Raw genomic sequence first — 14,805 nt, forward strand, 5'->3', positions numbered from 1 at the left:
GACTTGTCATAGTTGATTTTCTGACCTGAAGCCAACTCATATTGGTTGAGAATATCAACAATCAGAGTGCATTCTTGTCTAGTAGCTCTTGTGAAGAGAAGATTGTCATCATGTTATTTTTACTAGGAACAATACAAGAGGGGTTGATTATATGTGTAGAAATAAACATAACTTTTTGCATAATTTTAAACTTAAACAAAAAACAAGGTAAAGGAACACAAGGGATCTTGACGAGGAAAAACTTTTTGGGCCCAACAAGAAGAAACAACCTCGACCACTAGGGATTTAAACTCAACTCTTTCACTAATTAGGCCAAACAACTTTGTTACAACCTAATTCTACTCATGGGCCACCCCTTGAATTATTCCTAAACTCAAGCTTCTAAACAATTGTTCTCTTAACAACTATTCCTCTCAACTTCACTTGATGTTTACTCACTTCAACTCGCTTCACTCAAAGCTTCTCTTTTACAGAACTTTACTCAAAGTCCCATTACCCCAAAAATCAAAATACAATTGATCATTAATAACTTAATTAGTGGAATAGAGTAAGAAGTTGAGGAACAAATGACTTTTATGAGAGAATGAAGGCACTGACACTTTGTTTAGTTAAACTCGCTAAATCACTTAGTCAGACACAAATTAGAACTTAATTAGACACTAGTATTTATAGTGGTAATAACTTGGAACGTGGGATTAAAACATGTGTTACTGATAAAATGATTATCCCATGATATTCCTTACCCAGAGGAACAAATTCCTTCTTAAACCATGATCATTGTTAAATGTGGGAGATAGACATGTTACTGCTCCCTTAATTTTAGCAACCACTTAAAGCAGTAATTCTAAACTCTTATTTAATTACAAATATTTTAATTAATAAAACCAAAATAAAATTCTTTTATCAAAAATATTATCTTTAAAAATATTTTCAATAGAACCGAAAAGGATATTTATTTTCTGTATAAAAATATAATCTTTTCCTTAAAAATATTTTCCTGAAAATCATATTTTTACTTAAATAAAAAGGTTACCTAGAATCTAGGCATAAATTACTCAATATACATAATTAAACCGTTATACTACTTCATCCTAAGTCTATTTCATTTTAACAGTTAGTTCCTTTAACTTATTATGACAACGCCAGTACGTCTGCTCCTTGCAAAGGAACAAATTCTCATTCTCATTTTAAATTGCTACAGTTCTTTACCATTGTTACTCGTTCCTTTACATTGGAACTAGAAACAAAAAGCCTCGCTTTGGTCTTCTTGCTCCAATACTACTCCAGTACCAAATCTTTGGACATTTTCACTGAGGCTTCGTTTGGTAGGGCGTAAAACATTTTTAGTGTAAAATGATTTGCATTGAATACAATTTACAATGGAAAACACCATTCCAAAATTAGTTTTCCGTTGTTTGGTTTACTGTAAGAAAAATAATGAAATGAAAGGAAAGTAAGGAGGTAGTGAGAGGAGTGTACAAGAGAGATAAGGAAAACAGTTTTCCCTTCATTTTTTGAAAGGAAAATGGTTTTTCATCATTAGGAGAATAATTTTACTCCAAGGAAAAATGGTTTCACACTCTTTTTCCAACCATACAATGTAAAATTGAAAATAGAGGAAAACGGTTTTACAGGAAAACGTTTTACGCCCTACCAAATGGAGCCTTAGTCTTCAAAATCCAAACTTGATTTCTTCTTTAACTCAGTATTCTCTTTGTTCCTTTCATTGATACCTTGAAATTCATTCACTTAAACAACTTGTTAGTCCAATACTTAGTTTGCATCTTTGTTCCTGTCATCATCAAAACTAGGGTTCAACTATTTTCCCCTTTTAGATGATGACAAGAAAGTGACAAACTAAGGAAAATAAAATAACAAACACTAGTGGAAAAAACCTTATATGTCACTTAGTAACAGATTCGGTTTTTGTAAAACCGCATCCGAAAATCAACATTAAAAATGGGAGGGAAAGCTAGGAGGACAATCTGATGCGGTCCTCTTGTGGACCACATCAGATTAAAAAAACTGATGCAGTTATTTTAAAATCTGATGCGGTTTGGTGGACCATATCAAATCGTCTTATTTTTTAAAAAAATAGCGTAGCTCATTTCCTTCCTTATAACCCCAGTGTACTCCCTAATAACCCGAACCCTAAAAACATCCCAACTCATAACCCTCACCTCTCTCCCAACTGAACAACGCCCTCTCCTCTTTCCCAACTGAACAACGCCCTCTCCTCTTTCCCAACTGAATGATGCCCTCTCTGCTCTTTCCTTCCTACTCCCTTCTCCTTCCACAATGAACCACCACCACCACTTTCACTACCTTCTTCCTTTCTTCGACATCGTTACGAACCACGATGACGACGACATTGCCGTCCTTTCTTCGTCACCTCAATATTCGCACGACAACACAAACCACCACCACTACTTCGTCCTTTCTTCGTTGCTTCAACGAACCACCACCGCTTTCACTACCTTCGCACGACGACACGAAGAGATGATGACGAATGACGAAGATGATGAATGACGAAGCCAAGATGATGAAGATGAATTACAAAGCCAAGATGGTTGATTTTCGCATGTAATTTAGGGTTTAGATTTGTTGTTTTGTTTGATTTAATTTTTTTTTTTGATATTTCAGTTTCAATTTATATTGTTCAACATTTTTAATTTTATGTATAGTTTAGTTATTTAAGTTTCATTTTAATTTCGTTACCAATTAATTTCATTATTATGTATTGATCTGATGTTGGTTTCATTGCCAATCAGTTTGTATAATCATTTCGTACAATATTTCGTTTCCAATTTTTTGTCTTTAATCAATTTGTATAATATGCTATTCTTTAATTTATTTTCCCTAATTTTTTTGTTAGTTTGCGAAATTTTTTTAATTTATTTTGTATAATCAGTTTGTATGCTTGAGTGTTGGTTTTGGTTCATCCCTAGTTGTGGCTCTGCGGGATTTGTTTTTTTAAATTTCATGAGTCCCAAAACTGATGCGGTTCTTAAAGAAAACCACATCAGTTAAACACATTAACTGATGCGATTTTCCTTAAGCTCCGCATTAGTAAATCATTTACTGATCCGATTTTGGACCGGATTAGTAAATAAATGAGATATGTTGCGAGCCCACCTGATGCGGACTAAAGCCGCATCCGTAAACCGGATTTTAACCGCATTAGATGTGCTTTTTTCTACTAGTGAAATAACTTAAGGAGATGAGAGACCGAAATAAAATGATACTTTACAATATTTAATATGGCATATTAAGGATTTATAGTTTTCATTTTTTTTTTTCAATTTTTTCAACTTTTAGTTTGTTCCTTGTATCTTTTCCCCCTTTGTCATCGTCAAAAAGATCAAACTCTTGGTGATTTTGGGAAGACTGATATTTACAAGACCTTTTAAACCATCAACAAGCACCAAAAAAATAATTAAGTTAGGAATGTCAAAGGTTAGAATTGCTCAAACATCAATCACATAATACTAGCCATTTCAAGTAAGAAATTACGCACTCAAATCACAAACAAAGACAAAGATAACAAAAGTCATTAAATATTTATAGCAAAGTTTCATTTAAGTACAAAAGAGAAAAAGAAGAAAAGAAACAAAAGTTAAGAGTTCTTGTTCCTTTAAGAGAAACAAGAACTAAACACTAGGAAGGGAAGAATAGTTGTGTTCCTCTATTACTTCTTCTTCAACCGCTTCTTCCAACTTCTTCATCACCTCCTCGTGATTCCCATCAAGCTGCTGCTTCTAAGTGTTAATTTCTTGGGCCATTATCTCCATGTTCTTCTGTTGTTTTATCACTATATCACTAAGGACTTTCATCATCAAACTCATCATCTTATCCGTAGTATCATCCAAAGTCCAGTGAAGATGGTTGTAGAACTTGATCATATGTATGTTGAGTAGGGAGAGACACATCATTAACCCAACCAAAATCATCCGAAGGAAACTATTGCTTTCCCTTAGAACCAAAGTCAGTAGGTGGTTTTAGTGGAGGAACTAGGGTGTTGTCTTGTGATCACTAGTAGAATAAATGCTACTTGCCGCGGTTAAAAAGTGCCCTATTGCTGCAGTTTGGGGCGCGCAGCAATTAAGGGTGCAGCAATAGGTATTAATTATATTGCTGCGGTTTTAAACCGCAGCAATATATCAACATATTGCTGTGGTTCTTAGCACAAACCGCAGCAATATGAATTTTTTTAATATTATAAAAGTGCACATATTGCTGCGGTTTTGGGCTAAAACCGCAGCAATAGGTGCACTTTTTCAAAAAAAAATTTTTTTTTTTAAAATTAAAATCTTCGCAAAAATACTACTTAGAAAAATCATAACATAAACATGACCCAAATCAACCAAAAGATGTATTTCCACAACAATAACATTCAAATTCTTAAAACATCAACCACATACTCCTAAACATCATATCTAAATAAAAATTACAAAAGTTAAGTGTTTGATGTAAATCGAAAATAATTAAAAAAAATGAACAAAATAAAAATTACAGAAATTATTGTTAAATCTAAATCGAAAATTAAAATAAAAAATGAAGAAAATAAAAAATACAAAAGTTATTGTTAGATCTAAATCGAAAATTAAAATAAAAAATGAAGAAAAATAAATAAAAGAAGGAATATCCGGCGGCGAGGTCGAGCGAAGAACAGCAGAAACTCGTCGGAGGCGGCTTCTGCGAACGGTGGCTTTGTCTGTCACCCGAAAATGGATTTCGATTATCGAACACTCTAACGCCTCCGACGACGACTTGCGGTCGAGGAAACACGTGACGAATGAATTGGGTAGAGGAGTACTGCAGTCGAGGAAGTACTGCGGTCGACGAAGAGAATGGCCGACGAAGAGTGAATGGCCGACGAAGAGAACGGATGTAGAAGAAGAGAGAACGACGGTAGAGGAAGAGAGAGATGCTGGTGAGGAAAGAAAATGGCGGTAGAGGAGAGATGCTGTAGAGGGAGAGAGAGGTTGAGAGGAGGTAAAGGAAGATAGAGGTTAAGAGGCGTGAGTATGTGAGGGTAGGGATAAAGTGTTGGGGGAAAACCCTAACTGATGATAGGTATGAGAGGCGCTGACCCTGTCTTTTTTTTTTAGTAGCAGCAATATTCGTTGTTTAGGGCCCCACATTAATTTTAAAAAGTGTGAGTTAGAGAATATTGCTGCGGTTTTGGGCGGGAACCGCAACAATATTGTCAATTTCTATTTTTTCTTTTCTTTTTGTGTGTTATATTGCTGCGTATAGGTAAAACCGCAGCAATATCACCGCAGCAAATAGCATTTATTCTACTAGTGGATGGTCCTGTTGTTCCTTTGTGGGAAATAGAAGGTGAGGTGGTGGTGTAAAGGGGAGGAAGAAAATGGGTCGTGGTGGAAGGTCAGTGGATGTAGAGGAGAAAGGGTTTGGTGTACTCATCTCAACCTTCATCTGTTCAAAACTACAAGGAACAGAGAAGAAGGAGGGAGAGATGGAAGGAATGATAGTGAGGTTTACTGGCATTTTTGGCGAGGATTGAGGAGTTGGTTCCTTAGGTGAGCGGGTAAGTAGTTCCTCTTCATTAGAGACGACTAAAGAAGAGTCCTTATTTGAAGGAACATGTGCAGCTCAGAGATTCTTAACCTAGAGCTTTGTCTAACACGTTTAGGAACATGAGAGGTAGACTTTTTAGCAACTTTTTTTCTTTTCTTAAGTGGTTGTTCCTTTGGTTCAATATGGGAAGGAACTTATTCCTCTAGTATCACTTCCACTGGTTCCTCTTCTACTGCGTTAGGCAGTTTTCTCTTGTGTGAGGAACTAGTGGCGGTCCTCCCTTGAGTCAACACTCCATCTTGGACAAAGAGGTCCAAACCATACAAAGTTTTTTCATTTAAAATATTACCTTGTTTTATACCCAAGGTAGGCCGACCAGTAGTCTTGACTTTGAAGTGAGAAAGAAGAGATGCGATTAAAGCACCATAGCCAACAACACAGTGATTCTCACTGTAGTGAGTTAGATGTTGGATAAAGAGAGAAGGGAAGTTAATTTGGATGTGGTGGACAAGGAAAAACATGTAAAACATATCTAGGAGACCCACCTCATTCCTCTTTTCAGTTCGAGGAATGAGTGCTCTTCAAACAAGGTTAAATAAAATTTTGTGGATAGCAGAAAGGAGGTTGTGATTAAGTTTTGTTTGGCCAACAATTCCCCTAAAGGATTCAACAATATCATCCTGCAGGGAGACATTGGGAAATGTGACAAATTCCTTTCCTATTAAAATATAGATCAATTTCTTTGCAAGGAACTTTCCATAATTTTCCTAAAGTTTATTGGAAATATTTTATTTTCTTCCCCCTAACTTCAGTAGCGCATACTCCATCAGTATTAATGAAGTTTGTACAAAAATCATCCATAGCTAAAGGAACTAAGACATTGTTATAAGCGATTTCAAAAAAGTGTTCCATACCCTATTCCTCTAGAATATTAGTTAACTTGGTGAATTTTACTTTCTTGGCCCATTCAAGATCTACACAAAATCCTAACACATACCTTGAATCACTTCGCTCCACTATTTTCTTGGAGGAAGAAGCAGCAGCTCCTTTGGAGGGAACATGTGTAGCTTCTTTTTCCCCCTCAACTAATTTCGGGGTTTCTTCCTCATCATCTTTCCGAATCAATTTTGTTCGTCACATATTTCTCCTTGGTGACTCCAATTTTTGCTCTTCTACCACCATAGTTGTTTCTTGGAAATTTTCGGCTTCTAGGGTTTTGGATGGAGAAGAGGGGTTTTTCAGTTGAGAGGTTTTGAGAGTTTTTGCTTTTTGAAAAGGTGTATTGAGAGAGATTTTTCCATTTGGTGAAAAGAAATTGAGGTTTTATGTGGTTGACACGGTCGTTGCACGTGCCAAATTAAATACCTAACTTAGCCTAATATAGCGTAAGAAAGGGTCAAATCCACGAGGAAGCAAGGATTAATCAAGGGTTGAATGCGATTTAGCGAGCTAAGCCTATTTTTGGGGGGTTTTTGAGATTAGTGAGCAACTTCGAAATTAGGAACTAAGAAACTAACAAATAGACTAAATGATTCGAATTAAACTATATTAAGAGGACGCTAGGGATAGGGTATTCGCGAGCTAACAGATAATTAACCAAATTTCAAGCCAAGGCGATTCATTAGGGTCTATTAGGGGACTAAGTCACTCAAATGTTTCCTAATTACTCTCTCGAGCTAATTAGGAGGACTTAATCGACCGATTTTACCTATTCTCATGGTAAAATCAATTAATCAAGCATTTTCACAACTCATAATGATCCAAATAAGGCCCTAGGGAGTTAATCACCTATTCTCATGGTGAAGTCAACCTAAAATCTAGCTAAAGGTCTATCTAAGGTTTCATTTCTCAATCCTTCACCTTAGATTTCCACAACAAGCTCAAATGGTGATCAATCAAATAAACAAGGCAATCAAAATAGCTAGACAACACAATCTCACCCAAATCACACCCCCAAGCTTGACTTTCAAGGTCAACACATGATTAGCAAGGTCATCCTCTTCCCCTAGCTACTAATCTACTCACTAGCCATGGAAAGGAATAAATAAAAAGCTTGAAGCAACAATGATGAAGTAACAATGGTGAAAATCATATCTAATAAGCTAATCATCAACTAATTACTACTAATCAATACTAAACTAGCCATGGAACTAATCAATACTAAACTAGCCATGGAAAGGAATAAATAAAAAGCTTGAAGCAACAATGGTGAAGCAACAATGGTGAATGTCATATCTAATAAGCTAATCATCAACTAATTACTACTAATCGATACTAAAGCAAGGTAAAACAAGTATAAAAGTACATAAAAAGAAGAGATAGAAGAAATACTTAAAGATGGATGAAAATCAAATGCAAAACTCCATTGAAATAGCTTCAATAATCCACATTCAAAAGCTTAGATCTAGTTTCTCTCTCTAAGTTCTACTTCTTTCTCTAAAAACTCTCTCTAATTAGAACTAATTAGTTCCCAAATTAAAAGCTCAGTATTAGGATTATTAAAATAAAATTGGTGTTATACCCCGTAGAAACAAGGGCAAAATTGTAAAAGATGAAACAAAAAGTAGAAAAACTGGACGACGGAGCGCCCGCTCCTGGAACGCTCCCGGGCCGCTCCAAGCTACTGCCATTTTGCCTTTGTTTCTTCACATATGGAGCGCCCGCTCCCCTGTTTGGAGCCTCTTCCTTGCTTATCTTAGCTTTAAAACACTCCAAGAAAATATTAGATGGGGGAGGGGGGATGCACATGCAAATGAAATGACCTATATGCAACTTAACAATATGCAAACGAACTAAAACTAAATGCTAAGTATGAGAATATGAAAAATGATGAAAAAGGGGAAGAAAAGGAAACTATATAGCCTAAAACGATTTTTTCACCATATACCCCTGACTAATTTTTTGTTGCACCGTATACCCTCGCAAGTTTCCAAATTCACCACATACCCCCCACATTTAAAAAAATACATCAACATGTCCTTATGACTAACGAAAGTCGAACATCGTTAGTCATTAAGCTCTAATCCCCCTCTAACCCTAATTAACCCTCTAACCCTAATAACTAACCTAAGCTAAACTAACTCCAAATAATACAAAACCTACTCTAACCCTAATCTAATTAATACCCTAACCTAGCCACCCACCCCCCTCTCCTCCACCCCACCCCCACCATTTCCCCCACCATCCCTCCCCCCTCCCCTTTCCCCCACCCCCCGTAGCCCCCTCCCATACAGCCGCCCTCCCCCTCCCCTGCAGTCGCCCAACCCCCTCCCCTCCCCTCCCCTTCCCTTGCAACCACCGGTAACTCCCCTCCCCTCCCTTTCCCCGCAACCGCCGCGCAACCCCTCCTCCACCCTTTCCCCGCAACCGCCGAACCCCTCCCCCTCCCCTGAAATGAAAAAAAATCGAAAACGCCTAGAATTCGAAAACCCAGAACCAATTATGCGCTATGCGTGGCTGTTGCAGGGGAAGGGGGGAGGGGGTTGGCGGCGGTTGCAGGGGAAGGGGAGGGGAAGGGTGCTGCAGGGGAAGGGGAGGGGAGGGGGCGGAGCGACAGGCGGGGAAGGGGAGGGGAGGGGAGAGGGGGCGGCACGACTGGCCGTGGAAGGGGAGGGCAGCGGCGCGACTGGCCGTGGAAAGGGAGGGGAGGGGAGGGGAGGGGGGCTGGGTGGTGGGGCAATAGGTGGCTAGGGGTAAGGGGTTGGGGAGGGGTAGTGGTTAGGATGGTTAGGGTTATTAGATTAGGGGGTTTGTTAATAAGGGGGTTAGGGTTTAGCTTAGGTTTAGGGTTTATTAATTAGGTTAGGGGGGATTAGGGCATAATGACTAATGGAAGTCTAACACCGTTAGTCATAAGGGTATGTTGATGTATTTTTTGAAACGTGAGGGGTATATGGTGAATTTGGAAACTTGCAAGGGTATACGGTGCAAAAAAAAAATTATTCAGGGGTATATGGTGAAAAATCCGGGCCTAAAATGAATCTAAATGACCTAAACTAAATGCAAATAAGTGAACCTAAAGTCCACTTATCAGTGGTGCGAAGAGGTGTTAAGGAGATGAACAATGGTGAAGTTGAAGCGTTTAAGGAACACGATTTTGGAAGGGAAGAAGGAATAAGAAAGAAGATGTATGTAACAGTAAATGAAGAGTTACACGCGCAAAATTTAAAAAGATAAAAATAAAATAAATAATAAAAGAAAAAAAAAAGATAAAAAGGAAATCAAGACTTGATTAAAATTGATTCCTATATTTTTGGGATTTTTTGAATTTTTTGATTTTTATTGACTTTTTAATTTATGGAAAGAAAATAAATTCTAAGGAACTTGTGTTATAGGAACAACTTATGTTAATTATCAACATTATTCATATCATGCATGTTTCCATAACTTAGGAACAATAAGGAAAGTATTACGTGACATGTGTGAGTAGCTTTATTTCTTTGAATCCATGTTTATATTTTGAACAACTTAATTTACAATGACCTTAGGCAATTAATCACAGTCACTTAATAACACATTTGTTAGTCGAGTATGAACACTAGACCAACTACAAGAGCGGAGGGGGGGGGGGGTGAATTGTAGTTGAGGAGAAATTTTAAATTTTGTAATGTGGAATTAAAACAAACTCGAAATTAGAAAGAGACAAGCACACGAGATTTGTACAAGGAAAACTTCCTAGGCCCAATAGGAAGAAAAACCTTGACCACGAGGGATTTTGACTCAATTCTCTTTAATATACTTAGGCCAAAAGACTCTCTTTTGTACAACCTAAACTCGGACCTTCTCTGTTCCTCTAGGAACTTGTTCCCCAGTCACCCTGTTCCCCCTGAACACGTGACTTTTCTCTCTTGACTTCACTCGAAGTCTTCTCTCTTCTCTTTCTCTTTCTCTTTCTCTTTCTCTTTATCTTGAATACAAGAATATTCTTTTAATTTTCTCTCACCCATACACTATGAATATTACAATAAAGAGTATGTTGAATGAAGAAGAAATTACAGGAAAAACTTTCTAAGTAATGATAGACTTTTTCGCTTGAAAGTTCTCAAGTTTTTCATTAAATAATTTCTTCTTATATAGCTGCTGCAAATCTTCTTCTACTAGTCATGTTGTGCTCCATGTTCTCCTCAAGTTGCACAAGTGGAGTTGTGGAGATCATGGCTCAATTTCGCTGCACTTCCTCCACTCTTCTTGCAATGGAAAATAAACTTCCCACTACTTTCGGTTAGTGGTTTAATCTTACAGCAATTAATACGCAGGTGGAGGAGTTAGTTGGAGATCTTCAAGGATTTAGTTCGACAAATTCAGCCACGCTTACTCCAACTGTTTTCACGCAGGTAGATGGAGTTTGTTGGAGACATTTAAGGATCATCTTCACGCTATTTTCCATCTGTTTTTCAAACAATTCCAACAACACAAAATATCTAATAACTTAAAGAATCTTTTATTCAAATATTCTAAGTTACTAGAATATTAAACATACCTTATAATAAATATTCAAAGTGTATAAAATAAATATCTTGACATAGATTACATAATTAATCTTTCTCCACAAGATATAAATGCAAATTTGAACATTACATTATTTTTGGTATTTTATATTTTTCGTAAAATAAAACTATAGAGTAAACTTAACCTAATTATTTGACATCGTCAAAACTATTCAAAACATGGAATACAACAACATCAAGTAAGACAAATCAATTCAAATATGGGGTATTGGAATAGGAACAATTACTTAAGTTTCATTAAACATAACTCAATTCTTAATTTTCACATCTATCTCTTTGTAGAGGCTCGGTTAGTATATCAACAATTTGATTTTCAGTTTGACAAAACTCAAGTTTAATCAGACCCTTTTCCACATTTTCTTTTAGAAAAATGATGTCTGATATGTATATGCTTAACTCTTGAATGATGCACTGGATCTTTTGAAATACTAATGGCACTTGTATTATCACAACAAATAGGAACAAAATTAAAGATTATTCCATAGTCATAAAGTTGTTGTTTTATCCAAAGCATTTGAGAGAAACATGCATCAACAACCACAAATTCTGTTTCAGCAATGGGTAAAGCAACTGTGTCTTGTTTCTTGGTGCTCCAAGAAACTAAACTATGACTAATAAATTGAACCATATGTAAGGTGCTTTTCCTATTTACCAGATCTCCAGAATAGTTAGCATCAACATATCCTCTTAACTCAAATGTATCACTTCTTCGATAGAAAAGTCCAAGATCATCTATTCCTTTCAGATATCTAAGAATTCTCTTCACAACAATTAAATGAGACTCCTTGGGACTTGCTTGAAATCTAGCACTCAAACCAACACTAATAGCTATGTTTGGACGACTAGTAGTTAGATACAAAAGTGAACCAATCATGCCTCTATATTTTGTTTGATCAACACTTGTTCCTATGAAATCTTCATCTAATCTAGTTGAAGTTACCATAGGAGTGTGATATATCTTTGAATTTTCGAGACCATATTTCTTTAACAGTTCCTTTATGTATTTTTGTTGGTGAATGATTATTCCTTTTTAAGTTTTCTTAATTTGTAACCCAAGAAAGAAATTCAACTCACTCATCATACTCATCTCAAATTCATTGTAACACCCCGGTAATTCTCTCTTTTCAAAAAAACATTTTCAATATAAAACATAGAGAATTACCAAAGCATTATTGCCCGTGTGATAACGTATCACCTTATTCAGAATTTTGCAGCGAAATACATATATAAATAACCTTCATACTTTAATATAATAAATAAATAAGTACTTAAAACCAACACACTATAAGTGTTAACTTCAAATCAAACTTAATAATATAATAAGTTCCTACTAAAGTAATAGATAAAACAATATGTTACACAAGCTCTCCATTCCCAGATCCCCATGATGCAACATCTGCAAACCTGTAGATGTCAATGCTCTAAAGAATCTGCTCACCAGAATGGGTCATCACAGGATTAATAAGGCAAATCCATGATGACATACACAAATAAAGCACGTAATCAGCAAAGCTGAGTACTACATAGTAATACATAAACATTCCTAACATGATACTAATAAATAATAAGCAGGGATAAATGATAATATAACAATCTAATATTCTACAGATAACTTTTACTGAACTAAACTTTAGCCATCTTTTTATTACTTTAATGGAATAGTTATTACACCGAGTTGTCTAACTAAAACTTGCCTTAGCTTCACCTAGGAAGACAAAATACGGGCGCGACTCCACATTCCAGAATGACCTGCGATATCGAGGAACCTTTGAAAAATAGGAATGGTGATCGATCAATCCGTCTCCCAGAAAAAGCCATGGGCTACCACCATGTACTCCAACTCCTGATTGTCCAACTTCAGACGTGCACCAATCTAATGTTTATGACTATCCAAGTTACACTTTATGTCATTTACAATTTATTACTTGTTATGTCACACAAGTCACACAGATATATATAATCAAACATTCACAACTGAACTTCTTTTTATCTTGAGATTAAATAAGTGATCACACAACTTACAATCCAAGATTAATTCCTTTTCATTCCAATCTTTCTTATTTGTTGAACCTATCCAACAAACCAACTTACCTTTCAAAGGCATAATTTATCAACTTACCAAATATGGTCCACAATCCTCATAAAGTAGTGAAAATAATAATACAAGGGAACACATGATTCAACATGATTTAATCTCAACAAATATATTAATTCCCTCATGTGAATTAATAAGTAACGTTCCCAACCAACATGCTTGCATCAATATTCCATACAAACATAATATTCAACTCAAAATCAAATCTCATAATCAACATGTTTGCACACATGCATACAACATGTAAGATCCAATCATAATAGAAATCACGTATGAACTTACAAAGTTTCTATACATGATACTACAACTTTTCCTTCCTAAAATCATGATACTACATCACATAACACATAGGTATGTACGTACCTTGTGTAAACCAATTGGTAGACCACCTTTAATCACCTTAAACATGGCCTACTGAATATTCTCCACCTAAAACAACCAATGTAAAAGTCAATACTCTAGATAAAATCCAGCAACTTTAAAATACTTTAAATCCTCTTTTAAAATATTTAAAAGTTGTTTTTACCATTAAAACTTCAATTACTTATTTTATCTAGCATAATACATACTATTATACTAGTAATTAAAATTCATAAAACTCCATTATTAATGCGCTTTCTAAAATTCAAGCAACTTATAAAATTTAAAAACTCCCTTTAAACATATTTGAACATGCTTATTTAAATCAATTTCATAGTTTATAACATGCTACTATGATTTTCCAATATTTAACACCCTAAAAATTCATGCTTTGATAATTAAAAACTCAATCTAAATATAATCAAATCTGAAATTTTATTCTTTTAATACATACTATATATAATTAAAGATTCACCATTAAAATAGTAAATTAAATTTATTAATCATGAATTCATGATTAGTACTAAAACAATACATAAAAACACAATCTTTAATCAAACTTGACGATGAAGAAAAGAATTAAACCAACGAATCAAGGAAACAAAGAAGACAAAGGCGCCGACAATGGAAAGCAGCACCTAGGGGTGTACGCGAACTACGAAAAGTCCAGAGTCCAATCCAGTCCAAACTTGTCGGACCGGACTGGACTGAAAATTTTTCGGATTGGACTCGGACTCAAATTTTCGAGTCCAAACATTTTTGGACTGGAGTTGGACTCATCTCTTTAGAGTCAAATAAGTCCAGTCCAGTCCAAAAATATTTTTATATATAATATATATTTAATACATATATAATGTATATATTAAAAAAAGATACTATTTTTAAAATTTTGGAGTTTTTAACTTACCCTCTCTAAATATTTCAACTGGCGCCAAACAATTTTACTTGGCGCCAGACTATTGCACTTCGCTCCATTTGTTAAATAAGTAAATTATACTAGCAATACTGCAGTAGTAGGCTAGTAGCCGACTAATTCTATCTCACTTCACTCATCAGTCCTTACTACTCACTTCCTCTTACTCTTCATTTTCTTTCTACCTCGCTGTCTCGACTCTCGCATTCTCTATTTCTCCCTCAGATTAATTCTCAGTCTCTCTGCTTCCTCTCAACTTAGATCAAGGTAAGCAACTAAGTTAACATATCTATAGGATTTTCCTCAAAGCGTTGAACCATACACCATAGAAGATATCAACGAAATCAAAGACAATTTTGCGCGATTCTTTCAACATCTCGTGGGAG

Source organism: Beta vulgaris, chromosome 6 (genome assembly GCF_026745355.1).
Source record: "Beta vulgaris subsp. vulgaris cultivar EL10 chromosome 6, EL10.2, whole genome shotgun sequence".
In the NCBI taxonomy this organism is placed as follows: domain Eukaryota; kingdom Viridiplantae; phylum Streptophyta; class Magnoliopsida; order Caryophyllales; family Amaranthaceae; genus Beta; species Beta vulgaris.